Source organism: Sminthopsis crassicaudata, chromosome 5 (assembly GCF_048593235.1).
Source record: "Sminthopsis crassicaudata isolate SCR6 chromosome 5, ASM4859323v1, whole genome shotgun sequence".
Taxonomy (NCBI): Eukaryota; Metazoa; Chordata; class Mammalia; order Dasyuromorphia; family Dasyuridae; genus Sminthopsis; species Sminthopsis crassicaudata.
This window is the reverse complement of record NC_133621.1, coordinates 105,455,481-105,470,172: the sequence shown is the minus strand read 5'-3', so window position 1 is coordinate 105,470,172 and position 14,692 is coordinate 105,455,481.

The following is a 14,692-nucleotide window of genomic DNA, read 5'->3' as shown; positions in this document are numbered from 1 at the left end:
TAACTTTGTAAACAAGGTCATATTGAATTGAAGTGGACTCAGAAATACAGAAGCAGAAATTAGTATTAAGCCATTGATTAACAGCAAGGAAAACAACATGTCTTCTATGGTTGGGAAAAGCATGTTCACCTGAAATTTTCTTATATTCAAACAAATGTCATTTGTCAAATTATCTGTTTACTTTTTGCTCTATAAATTAGAAAGAATTCTAACTTTGGAAACAGAAGATCTGGATTAAGTTAAGGGTCCAAAAATTATGTGCTAAAAGATCTTGGGAAAGTCATTCAATATCTGAGATTCAATTTCCTTATATGTAAAATTAATTTAACAATGTTTACATCCTCAAATATTGTTATAAGGAAAATCCTATAAATTACTTTAAATACTTTGTCAAAAACATGTTACACAATTGCATACACACACACACACACACACACACACACACACACACACAGACACCCTATATAAGACTGCTTACTGTTTTAGAGAACACAGAGAAGAAAGAGGTTTAGATAAAATTTGCAACAAACTTTAAAAAGAATGTTAAAAATTGTTTTACATGTAATTGAGAAAAAATTAAATGTTATTTTAAAAAATGTTATGTCAAAAAACCCCAGCATTGGAAGGGACCTCTAAAATTATCTGCTCTTGATAGACAAGATTCTCAGACAGCAGACAATGGAATCATTAAACAATTAGACATTGATATTAGGCATCAGTAGGATAACCATAGCATATAGTTAGGATGCATTACCAAATGTCCACAATATGTGGACCAAATGTCCACAATATGCATGCTACTTCAAAACACAATGATGTTTAATCTATATAAGTGCAAAAACATTGTGCAATACATACAAGCTGTCACAGGGCCCTCATAGGAAAATAAGCTAAAATTTGACAAATGAGATCAAGGCCAGATACACTCATCCAAGGTTTTATGGAAGTCATGTCAAAGGATAAGACCAGTGTTTAAGTAAGCTATTTGCTTTCTATAATCATGCTTTAACACCAGAAGGGCCAACCACATTAAATAATACAAAATGTACTTAGTCTTCTGTGGTATTCTTAATTTTAGTTTATATTTAAAGGACACATTTTAAATTTGAGCAATGATTACATTATTATAGGCTCCCATAGGATCATAGATTTTAGAATTAGAAGGATTGTTGGATCACATAGGCAGCTTCACAGCCAACATTGAAACTGGGTCTTCTGATTCTAAGTCTTATATTCTTTTAAGTGTACCCCATTGCTCTTCTGTCATTATCCTTTAGGGTGAAGATTCTTAAACTGAGATCCACAAATTTCTAAAGGCAAATTTAGGGGGTTCAAGTATTTGCTCTGTAAAAGAATAACATTTTATTTCTACCATCCTCTAACTCATATTTCTTTCTTCTGATGTTTCCTTCAATTATTTGAAAACATTATTCTTAGAAAAATTCTGTGAATTTTTTCAGATTGCCAAAGGGTGCATGACACAAAAATAGTTAAAAAGTTCTGTTTTGAAGTGAAAATTCAATAAAGAGAATCTTAATGGTTGGGAATGAATTTTGGATCCTGGAAAGTTATCAGATTTAGGAATATATTATTGAGAAAGGGGAAAAGATCTTTCAACATATAAATGGGTAAATTTGTAATGATCGCAAAAGATTAAGAATATTTGGTATGTAATCTGAGAAGTTGTAATGGAGTTCTGGACCTACTACTCATTATCTGTGTGCATTTGGATATATTTCTCAATCTCTAGGGAAGTCTGTTTCCTTAGTATAGTCGTATATATATATACGACTATACTATGTTTCTTTGTCTTGTTTTCACTGAAAGAGGGTAACTTCTTCCTTTATAAATCCAAGTCATTTCCATAGTTTTCTAAACCCATCTCATCTTTTCCTATACCACAACAATATTCTAATCTTATACAAAATAACCTTTAATTAATTTAAATAATCTAAAACAGCATTTGTTATATGGCTGGTATATGGCTTCCCTATTTTTCTCTTTTCATTAAATCTATTTTAGTTTTAACTTTGTATGAGATTGCTACCCCTAATTTTTTTACGTGAAGAATTCTATTCCTGAACTTTTTGTGTTTGTGTATATGTCTTACTTTATATTACTCCTGATTCCTCTGCTTTTACTTCTATTTGCTACTTTGTCCTCTTATTATTTTACCTGTCTCCCCTCTGAGATCTCCTCCCTTATCCTCTTTCATCCTTTTTCCTCCTGACATCTAGTTTCCAAGTGAATTTAGTAGTCTTAGGATCGTATATGTAATTCCCTCTTTATTCCTTTCTAGCTAGTCAATATACCTTTCTAAACTACCCTGCTTATCCTATTCCTTCACACTCTTCTTTCTTTATAAATGTAGAAGACTATATTCCCTTCTAAATGTATATATTGTCTTTTTATTAACCCTGATCTGTTGTTAAGTACGGTTGCTTCTAAAAATTCCTTTTATCCTCTCCCCCCTCCCTCTCTCCTTGTCCTTTCATTTTTTTCTGAATTGAGAAGACTTTTACACCCTCTACATATATATGCATTGTTCCCTCTTTAACCCATTCCCAATGAGAGTAGAATTCCAAAATTACCAGTCTTTCTCCCCCATACAATTCCTCTGTGTCAGTTCTTCCTCTTGCACCTCATTTGTATAATTACTCTATTCACCTTCTCCTATCTGGTTTTTGCTTTTTAGAATCACATCATACTTGCATATATACAATCTTTTTTTTTAATTACCCAATTCTTTTTTTTATTTAATAGTTTTTATTTACCAGATATATGCATGGGTAGTTTTACAACATTGACAATTGTCAAACCTTTTGTTTTAATATTCCCCTCATCCCCCCCATAGCAGGTTGACCAATATATGTTAAATATGTTAAAGTATAAATTAAATATAATATATGTATAGATGTCTAAACAGTTGTTTTGTTGTACAAAAAGAATTGGACTTTGAAATAGTATACAATTTGCCTGTGAAGGAAATCAAAAATGCAGGCGGACAAAAATAGGGGTATTGGGAATTCTATGTAGTGGCTCATAGTCATCTCCCAGAGTTCTTTCACTGGGTGTAGCTAGTTCAGTTCATTACTGCTCTATTGGAACTGATTTGGTTCATCTCATTGTTGAAGAGGGCCACGTCCATCAGAATTGATCATCATATAGTATTGTTGTTGAAGTATATAATGATCTCTTGGTCCTGCTCATTTCACTCAGCATCAGTTCATGTAAGTCTCTCCAGGCCTTTCTGAAATCATCCTGCTGGTCATTTCTTACAGAACAATAATATTCCATAATATTCATATACCACAATTTATTCAGCCATTCTCCAATTGATGGGCATCCATTCAGTTTCCAGTTTCTGGCCACTACAAAGAGGGCTGTCACAAACATTCTTGCACATACAGGTCCCTTTCCCTTCTTTAAGATCTTTTTGGGATATAAGCCCACTATAATTACCCAATTCTTAATGACAATCTTAAACATACATTTTACATTTCCACTTTTAAAAAGCAAATAATTTGTTTTTATAAAGTCTTGTAATTAGGCTTAATGTTTACCTTATATTTCTTTTGAATCCTGTATGTTGCATTTTCTATTGATTTTAAGTCTTTTTGCAATGAAATTCTGAAAGTATGGCCATTCATTAAATTTCTTTTTTCATTGAGGATTATGCCTAATTTTGTTGAGTATGTTATTTTTGGCTGTAACTCCAGTTCTTTTGCTCTTCTATATATAGTTTTCCAAAACCCATGGTTTTTTAATGTAGCTGCTACTAGAAATTCTGTGATTTTAATTGTGGCTCTGCCATATTTGAATTGTCTTTTTTCCTTTATTGCTCATAAAATTTTTCTTTTCTCAAGTATATTTCTCCAGAGTTCTGGTCCATTACATTGGTTCTATTTATTTCATTTTTCATCAGATCATACATCTTCCCAGAATTTTTCATAATTTGTAATTTGTCAAAACAAAATAAAATTCTGTTATATTCATGATCAGCCTTTCCCCAATCAAAAAGCATTCACTTTCTTTGATTCTAGAAAAATTGAAACTTTAAATATTTTGATATATTTGGGACCTTTCTTTTGGGGCTTTTCTTTCTTAAGTTAATATGTTGTAGGGAGGGAAAGGGGGGAAGAACTATCTGGAAATTAATGGGAAAGAGAGATGGGGGGGGGAAATCTCAGAAAGAACTGAGAGAGGATTTCCTGGAGGATAGTGGAGTAAGTAAAAAAAATTCCAAGCTCTCCAGATTTTTAACACAAAGACAAAATAGCATTTCAGTATGAAAATAAAGCAACAAACAAAACAAACAAGACTTGTGGCAGAACAGGATCTTTCTGAGACAGTTAGAGATTTGAAAAAAAAATACTAGGAGGCAGGTTTGACCCCTGTGAAATGAAAACACCTCCAAGCTAGCTTCATTCTCAGCCATGGGATTTTTACCTCCCAGACAATGTGGTAAAGGGGGAGTCCAAGCAGGAAAAGATTGAGGAAACTTCTGCTGACAGGGGACACTAGGTCCAGCTGTGCTGCCAAGATGCAGTCCTGGAAGAGAAGGAATCAGCACATGCTAAATGAGTGCAGAAACATGCTAAGTGTGTGAGGTAGAGACGCTGCTGATTTTGGGCACTTGCAGAAAGGCAGAATTCCTGATTTCAGATTCTAGGTCAGATGAAAGATCTGAAGGAGAACCATCTTCCATCCCACAGATTTAGAGGTGATTACACAAGCAATCTATCATAATTGTTTTAAAAGGAGCTGGAAAAGGAGAAAGAAGCCAACAAAACAACATAGAGTTATTATGGAGATAATCTTCACTATTGGAGTTCTTTTTCAGAGAGGATATTGAATCAAGAAAAAAAGCCTCTCCTACCCAAAGAGTAATGTTAAATGATCATCTACCCAAAATACTTCATAGAAGAACTCAAAAATACATTAAAATCAAATGAGAGAGATTGAGGAAAAGCTTTAAAAAAATTATGCAAGAAAAACAAGATTATGGAAAGAAAGTCAACAAACTAGAAAAAGAGATCTGCAATCTTAAGGGGAAAAAAGACTCTTTGAAAGCTAGAATTGAGTAAGGGGAAATCCTTGTTCTAATGGTCTGAGGTTGCTTTGCTTCTATAAAAATTGATACTTTAAATATTTTGATATCTTTGGTACCTTTCTTTTTTATCTTTAACCTCTTGTGTTATATGACTAAATATAATAATAATGGAAATCCCTAGGTCAAAAAGTATAGGCACTTTGCCAAGATACCTTTTTAAAATTTACTTCTAGATTAAATATTGTTCTCATGGTCTGAGGTTGCTGGAAGTCCTACATTCCAATAATTAAAGTATTTATTAGAATATTTTACCTCTTATTTTCTTATTTTGCATATTCTTTCCTAATATATAAATTTATCAGAAGAATATAGGCATGCAAATCAAACTAGATGTCTTATTTCTGCAAGCAATGGAATTCTTGATTCTGAGAAAAATCATCATTAAGAGAAGAACAGTTCTGATTGGCTGGTTTTGTTTCATTTTCATTTAATTGCCTTTTCTTTTGATCTAAAGAAAAATATGTACATTGTCTTACTGGATGAATGTACTTAGATGAGTCCAAAATTTTGAAAGTGAGATTTTCCTTAAGCCAGATTAAGAATTGAAAAGAGCATGGTTCAACACCTTATTTTTCCAATTAAAAAACACACTAAATTATCTCATTCTCATGGAGGTTAATGACTTATCCAAGATCATACCCAAGTGGCAGAAACAGGACTTTGAAGTTGGGTCCTCGGACTTTAAATCTAATACTCTTTTTGCTACATTTCACTGAGTTTTGAAAAGACCAAGGAAAGGGAAAATACATAGGAAAATGTTGCTGAAAATGTTTCACTTCACATGCAAGTGCATGAAAAAGCTGGAGAGGTTAAAAGTGGGGAAAGTGGCAAGATGCTTTAAAAATTGCACAACAGTTTGATGTGTTTCCATGGAAACAGCAAGAGTTGAATGCATGGGTGCATAAGCCAGTCATACCAGGTGCCTGCTATTGGTTTGGAGGAGGGAAAAATTATATTTCCATGACAGTTACAGATTAGCTGAGCTAGTAGCTTTCTAAAGTGATGCACTTGCAAAAAATAGATAAGCGCTGTCCAGAATGAAAATGTTTGTATTCTCTAGCTCCAGCTGGGTAATTAGATCTCCCCTCAGAAAGGGCCAGATTGCAGTTTCTGCTGCCTGACCATTTTGCCCAAGATAGCAGGATCTTCCACAGAGAAGCAATTTTCTGGAAAAAAAACTCATAAAATTGTAGGTACAGAGTAAGAAAGAAAATTGAGAATGGGAGAGAAATTGCCCCCAAAGAGAGCTATCCAGATATCTCAGAGGTTACTAAAATAAGACAAGAAATATAAGAGAGAGAGAGAGAGAGAGAGAGAGAGAGAGAGAGAGAGAGAGAGAGAGAGAGAGAGAGAGAGAGAGAGCAGAAAGAGAGAGAAATTAAGGAAGTTATGAAATATTTATAATGGCATTGAAGCATAGAGCAAATTCACCGGGAATTTCAAATGTGTGTGTGTGTGTCTGTGTGTCTGTGTATGTATCCTATGGGGATTTGGGTTTGGCTGACATAAAATGTTCCCATCAACCCTGAATCTAAAAGGTATATTAGAATGAAGAGAAAATCTGTAAAGCTTGTTAAAGGTCATGATGAGATTCCTATGGCATAGCTACCTATGTATTGATTGGAATATAGATGAAGTCCAATGGTAGATCTGAAGCCTTTTAAAATTATACTAGCTCCTATCAGCATGGAAAACCTTCAAAAATTCTTGCTAAATAGTGTCACTGATTAAGTTAAACATTTATGGCATCCTGATTGTGCGCTGTACCCAATTTCTTAAATTGTGAGTTATGACCCCATGTGGAGTCTTATAACTGAATGTGGGAATGGAGAAATTATGATTAATTATCAGTAAATGCTTGATTTGTACACCTATTTTATATACCTTTATAGCCAGTGTCACATAAAAAGATTGTTGAACAAAAAGGGCTCATAAAGCGGGAAAAGTTCACAAAGTCCCATTGTAGAAAATGCACTAAATGATAGATAGATGGATGGATAGATAGATAGATGATAAATAGATAGATCCACAAGAAGTTTTCAGTACCATTGAAAAAAGAAAAGAATATCTACACAAAAATGTGTTAGTAATTAAAGTCAACTCATGAGGCTTATGATATTTCTAGGCATCATGTCACTCCTATAAGTAATGCCTGACTGAGACTAGTGGATCACTAGCTCTCAGGAATTCTGAGTAGCCGTAAACTAAGCTGGTAATGTATCTGTTTTTAGTCTTTTACTACAGTAAGCCTTCATGAGGAGGGGGGCCCACCAGTCTACCTATTAAGGGTCCAAATAGTTCATATATCAAAATCAAGAAGCATAGAGAGTTGGTTCTGTGAATACCCATTGCTCTTCCAGCCTGAACAAATAGAAAGGTCCTATCTTTAGGGGAAATCAGGGGGGGAAAAGGCATTGGAGGAGGCGAAGACAAAGGAAGACAAGAATGAGGAGGTAATACTATTGAAGAAGAGTGAAAAAGAGAAATATAATAATTTAACAATTTTAATCCCCAAATCCTGGGAGTTATAAAATGAAGGATTAACTGCAGTGAGACATATTGAAGGTATGGAATTTTGATACCAATCCTAAGAGAAAACTATAGATCAATGAATGAAATTTGTCAGGCCATCCCAAATGGAAAAATGCTGTTTCCCTACCCAAAGAATTTGTCATTTTTTTGAGTAGACAATTATAGATTTAATAGCTATGAGACAGCTCTGAGGAATTCTATTTCAACATCTCTTGTATTATATATTAGGAAACTGAGGCTAAGAAAGGTTAATAACTTGGCCAAAGTCACTCATATAGTAGCACGACTTGAATCCAGCCTTTTGATTCTTAATTTGGTCTTCTTTCCATTTCATAATGCTACTCATGAAGATAAAAAAACTATTCAATTAGAGAAACTAAAGAGTTTTACCTGAGTTACACCAAATACAAGGTTCCTTTGTTGGGAGCTGGAATGCCAACCTATTCACCTGATTAATGATATCCTTGCAGAAAAGCATCCCCAGCCAACTTTTGTCCCACTATCAAAGGAAAATGCCATCCAGCAATGCCAGGAACCTTCAATGTTTTTAATATCCTTGGGGGAAATGGTGATCACAAATCGTATTCCTCAATTACCTTTGAATTTGGCAAGTGTGGTCATTGATCATTGGACACTTTTTCCTAGAAAAAAATGAATTAAATTGGATGAGTTTGGGGGGGAGAGGAATAGGGGAAATATAGAGATTATTTGGAAAATTTGCCTTTAAAGGGAATTTTGTGCTCTGATAGAAAGATATGAAAGCCAGGAATTTATAAGTTTACATGACAAAACATAAAAAGGAAAGTTCCTAAGTATAAGTTTCCATAGATAGTATCTACCAGTTCTTAAATAAATGTTTTCATCTAGAGAATTAAGTTTTTCTCTTCCAAAGACCATGGTCCCAAGAACATGGCCTTTCCCTCATGCATCTGTAATAGATTATTTTATCATACAACTTACAGCAATCTCCCTTATCCCCTAATTAATATTGTATCATTTTCTCATTCTCATATTAGTTTGTAAGCAATAAAGTAGCATGTGATATTTCCTTATAAATTAATAGAATGCAGAATCATTAATTAATTAATGCAGAATATTTTTCTTTAATTTAATCAATCAGTTCTGCCTTCCAGTTTATTAATAAGTCCCTCCCAGTTTATTAATTAGATGAAAGAAATCTTTTTCTCACAAGATTTTACTCATTTCTGTAGATATCAATCCTCCTAATATTATAAGGATTAAATCAATATCAAATGTTTTATACCATTCAATTCATTAATAATGTCACAAATAATATAAAGGCATTTAAAGTTTTCAATAATTTATTGAACAGCAAGAGCCAGCTCTAACCATTTAACTGGAACTGTTGACTTCTTCATCTCTGGAAATACAGTCACATCATTCAGTTCTCTATAAATCCCAAGAATTTTTAAGGTAAATTGTCCATATCATCTCTTCTCTATGGAATTACAATTTAAATTCAGGTTATGAAGACAAAAATTTTCTTAGTTCTTTCTCTGTGTTCTCTCTCCAATTATCCACATTTGTCAATCTTGATATAATGACAGTTGAAATTATATTTTTTCAAGTTTCTCTTAAAGATAGTCACCATTTTTATAGTCTTATGTAAAAGGGCCAATTGAAACTAAAGTTACACATCTTTTGGGGGGTCCCTTCCCTAAACTCAGACAAAATAAATTAGGTCAGTTGCAAATAACTTTCCCAGAATGACTCATTTAATAAATGTCTGAGGGTTGATTTGAATTCACATCTTCTTGACTTTAGGCCTAGCATTCTATGCACTTTACCATTTAACTGCCTACATTTAGGAAATAGAGAAGGCAGAATTATTGTCTTATAGTAAGACTCTTTCTATGCCCTTTATTGTGGAGTTTATTACTATTAGCCCAATCCATATCATGTTTTACATGGATTCTGTCCGGAGAAGACTTCTTAGAGGTCATGTACTCTCTAGTCAACAATCTGAAAATTATATCCATTGTAAGGTCTCCCATTATAGAATGTTTTCCTGTGTCCATTCTTTGGTTCTTCAGTGGTGTCTTCTTTTATTACTAAATTGAATTATCCCTTTTATTTTTCCTGATTTAATTCCTCCCTTTGCCACCATACCCATTCCCTCATTGCCATACTTCTTTCTGAGACACTGGGAGAGATATTTCCTATCACTATTTAACAATGACTTCACAAGAAGAAAGTTTTGATCCCCCTATAAATAGGGTGTTGTGAGGTTTAACACATGGTGTTTCAAACCAATTCTTCCATCATTAATTATTTTATTTATATTCTGCTTTCACCTTTTTCTCCTTGTATATTTTCTAAAATAAGACCTCTCAAAGTTCCTTCAGTCATTATTTGTTTTGTTGTTCTTGTTCTTGTTTTAACTTAATAGAGCTCTTTTTCTTTAAAAAAAAAAAGAGTAATTAAATACCTATTCCTTCTTTTGTTAGCATATGGGTTTCCCTTTCTTGTATTTCTGTTGTTTGGTCTGGGTACCTGGTCAGTATCCATTTTCTCTGTAGGAATGCTTAATTTTTTTTTAAATTTAATGACAAAATTTCCATTTAGGTTAATTTTTTTTCATGATGTACTATTTTAGAGTTCATGTTGGGCTTCTTTACTCTATGAGATACATTATTTTATTTCCTCTTACATTGTCTCATGGCTGCAAAAGTTTTATGTCATTTGAATTTTATTTACTTTGTATTTAAAGTTTTTTTTTTATTCTGATTACTTACAGAATGTGTTGTCACTTGTATTATTCAATTTTATGGCAATATGTCTTGGAGTTAGCACCAGATTTGTTACTATTGTTATTGTTTTTCTTGGAAGAGATCTGTGGATTCTTTTGATTGGTACTTTATTTTCTGTGTTTAAAAGTTCTGAGACATTTTCTCGAATTATTTCTTGCATTATGGTACTTAAACTTTTTTCATTTGTCACTTTCTTCTGATAACTCTATAATCCTTAAGGTATCTTTGTGTATCCTATCTTAGAAATCAATATTTTTTGTTTACATAGTGATTATGTTTTCTTTATATTTCATTGATTTTTGCTTCTCTTTTTCCATATTGCTCTAAGTAACACACACCAAAAAAACTGTCTTGGCAAACAAATTAGACCAGGCTGAGGGTAACTAATTGGCCTCAAACCTGATGATGAGATAGAGGGATATCTGATCCAAGCATATGAAGACTTCCCCTAATAGAATAGGTTGATGCAAATAGGTGGATTCATTCCAATGACCATAAAAGCAGCTGAAGCAGTTACTGGAAAATGCACAAATATTGGTCAGACATTGAAGACACCAAATTTATCTACTGCAATAATCATCAGTCATTTTGATTTTTGTTTTATCACTGGATTTCAATGACACTTAAAGAAAGATTGAGTCTGGCAACTTTGTACATTGTGCTTCACTTAAATCCAATTCATGAGCAAGATATCCCTCTGTGATGTCATGGATCCTCTTTGAAAAGGAAGGAAAAAACAGCAACTTCTGTGCTTTTGCACTTTAAATCAATTGTTCTCTCTTTTGTTTCTTTGGTGAGAATTCCCATTATAGATTCAAGTTTTTCAATTCTGCCAATTATCTCTGTTGTGCAATCTATTAATTCTTCTTTGATAATACTTATATCTCTCTTGAATCATTTAAGAAGATTCTTTTGTGTTCCATGCTGTCTTGAGAATACACAAAATTTTCTACCTCACAAGGGTTTAATTTTTCCTTTTTTTCTTGCATTATTTGTTAGGAGATGATTATGCTCATTTAGTCCATCTAAAGGTCATAATACTTTCCATTAATAAAATTTTTCTTAAACTTTTATCTGCTTGTGTTCAACTCTAAGCTTTCTTAGTTTCCTCCCATTATAGGGAAAGCAGTTTTGATTCAAATCAGTCTCTGCATCCAAGTAACCTCCAGGGAACAGAATTGGCCTAATTTGAATATCAAGCTCATTTCTTTGGGATCTTATGGAGCCCAGCACACAACTGTGTCCTGTCCAGGTTTCCTATAGTCCTCCATTAGTTTTTTTATTTTATTTTTTGCTGATCGTTGATGCTCAGCATGCTGCCATATTTTTCTCTAAAGCAAAGCATAATTCCCTCTTTCCCATAATGGGATAGGGGATAGAAGCAGACATGAATTATTTTTATTTTTCCTTCCAAATGTTCTGGTTGACAAGAGAAAAAATTGCTGAGTACATGAATTTAGAATTTAAGATTAGCCTTTTCTACTAGGGATTTATTGAGCTGTCATATTGTTAGGTTTATGTGTATCACATTATGGCAAAAATTAAATTCTTTTATTTCTTATTCATAATTCCAACTTTGGAGAGATTGTAAAAGTGATGAGAATCAAAAAAATTCCTAGTCTTCCATCCCTTGAGAGGGAAGTATTATCTTTTGTTTTTATATCACTTTAATTTCCAAAATATATTATCCCTCTCCTACCTGAACAATTTTCCTTGCAACAAAGAATAAAATAATAAAAGGGGAAAATCAGTTCAATAAAACTAAACAATACATCAACAGAATCTGATATGCAGTGTACCAACCAGAGTCTGCATCTCTACAAATAAATAAGAGAAAATTTTGGAGCCAAAGTGTCCATAATGATTACACAGAATCCAGTTTTATTTGGGTTACTGCTTTTAATTTATTTTATATATCTATAGATATCTATATTTATATATAGTTTTATAGATTTCTAGATGAATAAATTCATCATAAAAGATGAATTAGAGAGAGGAAATACTAGAAACAGAGTGATCAATTAAGAAACTATTAACATTGATCTTGATAAAGTGACATAAAGGCCAAATAATTGACATGTCAATGAAGATATGAGAACAGATTTGAAAGATGTTGTAAAGATTGACATTTATTGGAAACTATGAGTTAGATTAATTATGAGAGTAAAGAAAGAGTGGAAGTTAAGGATGATTCATGATGACTTGAAGTATTTGGCATCATAAGCAGAAAGCAAGATGTTAATAGAAGGAGCAGATGTGAAGGAAATGTAATGAATCTATCTATCTACACACATATACACGTAATGAAGGCAAAAGGTAGGTTAAAATTGGATAGGAGAATGCCCTGAGATATAAGATCTTTCAGAAAAAATGTTTTGATTAATGTAAATAGAAATAATGTCTAAAAGAGATTAATGATGAAGCAAATTTTGTTATCAATTGAGCTGGTTTACCAGAAAAGAATTAAGGGAATGGGAAAAAGGGAAGAGGAATGTAAATCACTAGAATTAGAACAACAGAAAATAGAAATATCTTAGTCATACATATCAATTGGAAGCCTACATTCCATGGTCCTATTATTATGGAGAATAGCATAATTATATCCAAACAGAGTAGATCAAGACATGGTAGTGTATAAAAGTTGAAGCCAGAGGTCTGTGTTCTTAGCCATTTCTCTAAACTCAATCATAGAAACAACTCAATAACTTTGTTCTAAGAATGGTAAAGGAAGAGGCAAAGGAATATCTTGTTCCTGATTCTACTCCTCCTGGGGCTCATTAGGATGGCAATAGATTCTATACTGAGTTCCCAATCTTTCCTAATAAAGAAGGAAATAGAAACAAATTATGTTGTAGGATTAGAATTGACAATGAGTCAATTAGATTTAGGGGTTAGAGATGGGAAAAGATAGAGATCTAATATGACTCTCAGATTAAGGACCTGAGTGAATGGAAAGATGGTGATTCTATCTCGAATATAAGTACATTTGAAGAAAATGTAAAAGTAAGAAAAAATGTGATTCAATTCAAAAACCTTTCATTCAGTGCCTACTACATGCCAAACCCTAGAATGTTCTTATGGTACAAAAACAAAGAAATAGTATCTGCTTTCATAAAGATTAGATTCTCCTGAATGTGAAATGATATATACTTAGATTTAGAAAAAAAATACAAACACTTGAAAATGTATTTATTTATTCATATAAGATAAATAAAAAAATAATTTCCGTGGGAAAGAACTAACGACTTAACTATCATGAGAGAACTTGAGCAGGTGGTGGAATTTGGGCTGAACCTGGAAATGAACCAGAAAACTTGATAGGTTGATCTGTGGAAAGGATTCTAGGTCTTAGAAAGAGCCAAGCAGAAAATATACTGTCATGAATATGATGAGTTCATTTGGGGCATTTTCTATTAGAGTTGATGAGAGGGCATATATGATCAGATATCTAACAAGCAGCTGGCAATGAATAACTCAAGTTCTGACTGGAGACTATTATTGAATTTATAGATTTTGGACTCATCTGGGCAGAAATAATCATTGACCTTCTTACAGTGACTAAGCCTTTTTGGCTCAGAAGCTTTCTATATATTCCAAAATCATTTCATTTTCTCTGCTTTTCCTGAAACTAATTCACTTTTGCTGTGATGAAGAGATTAAAGCCAAGATGGAGATCAAAATGAAAGCTACAGTACTTGGACAGTGGTTATCTGTCTTTTTGTCATCAAGTCATTAACGTTACAGTGAAATATCAGTCTGACTAAAACGATCGAATCTAACTGAAGCATGAGTTGCTTTTAATGTGAAATGTTATGTCTTCCACAGGAATGATAGACAAGATAGTAGAATTTGTTCAGTCATCTGAATCTTTCAGCCAATAGAGACACTCATCCTGTGGTGCAGTTCTCATTTTAAAATGCTTGATGGTTTATAATGTTCTTTCATTATATTAATTTTGTCATAAAATAAAAAAATACATATATATTAATCCTGTCACTTCACAGATAAAAAAAAAACTAACAGTTTTGATAAAATTATGATGTGTTAGGGGCAGGTAAGTGGTGCAGTGGATAGAGCTTCAGCCCTAAAGTCAGGAGGATCTGAGTTCAAATCTTGTCTCAGACATTTAACACATCCTAGCTGTGTGACCCTGGGCAAGTCACTTAACCCCACATGTCTCAAGAAAAAAAAATATGATGTGTTAGTTCAATATCCATTGTTATAAAGTTAGCAAATGTTAAATACTTGAATTAAACTAGAACTTCTCAATCCCAGT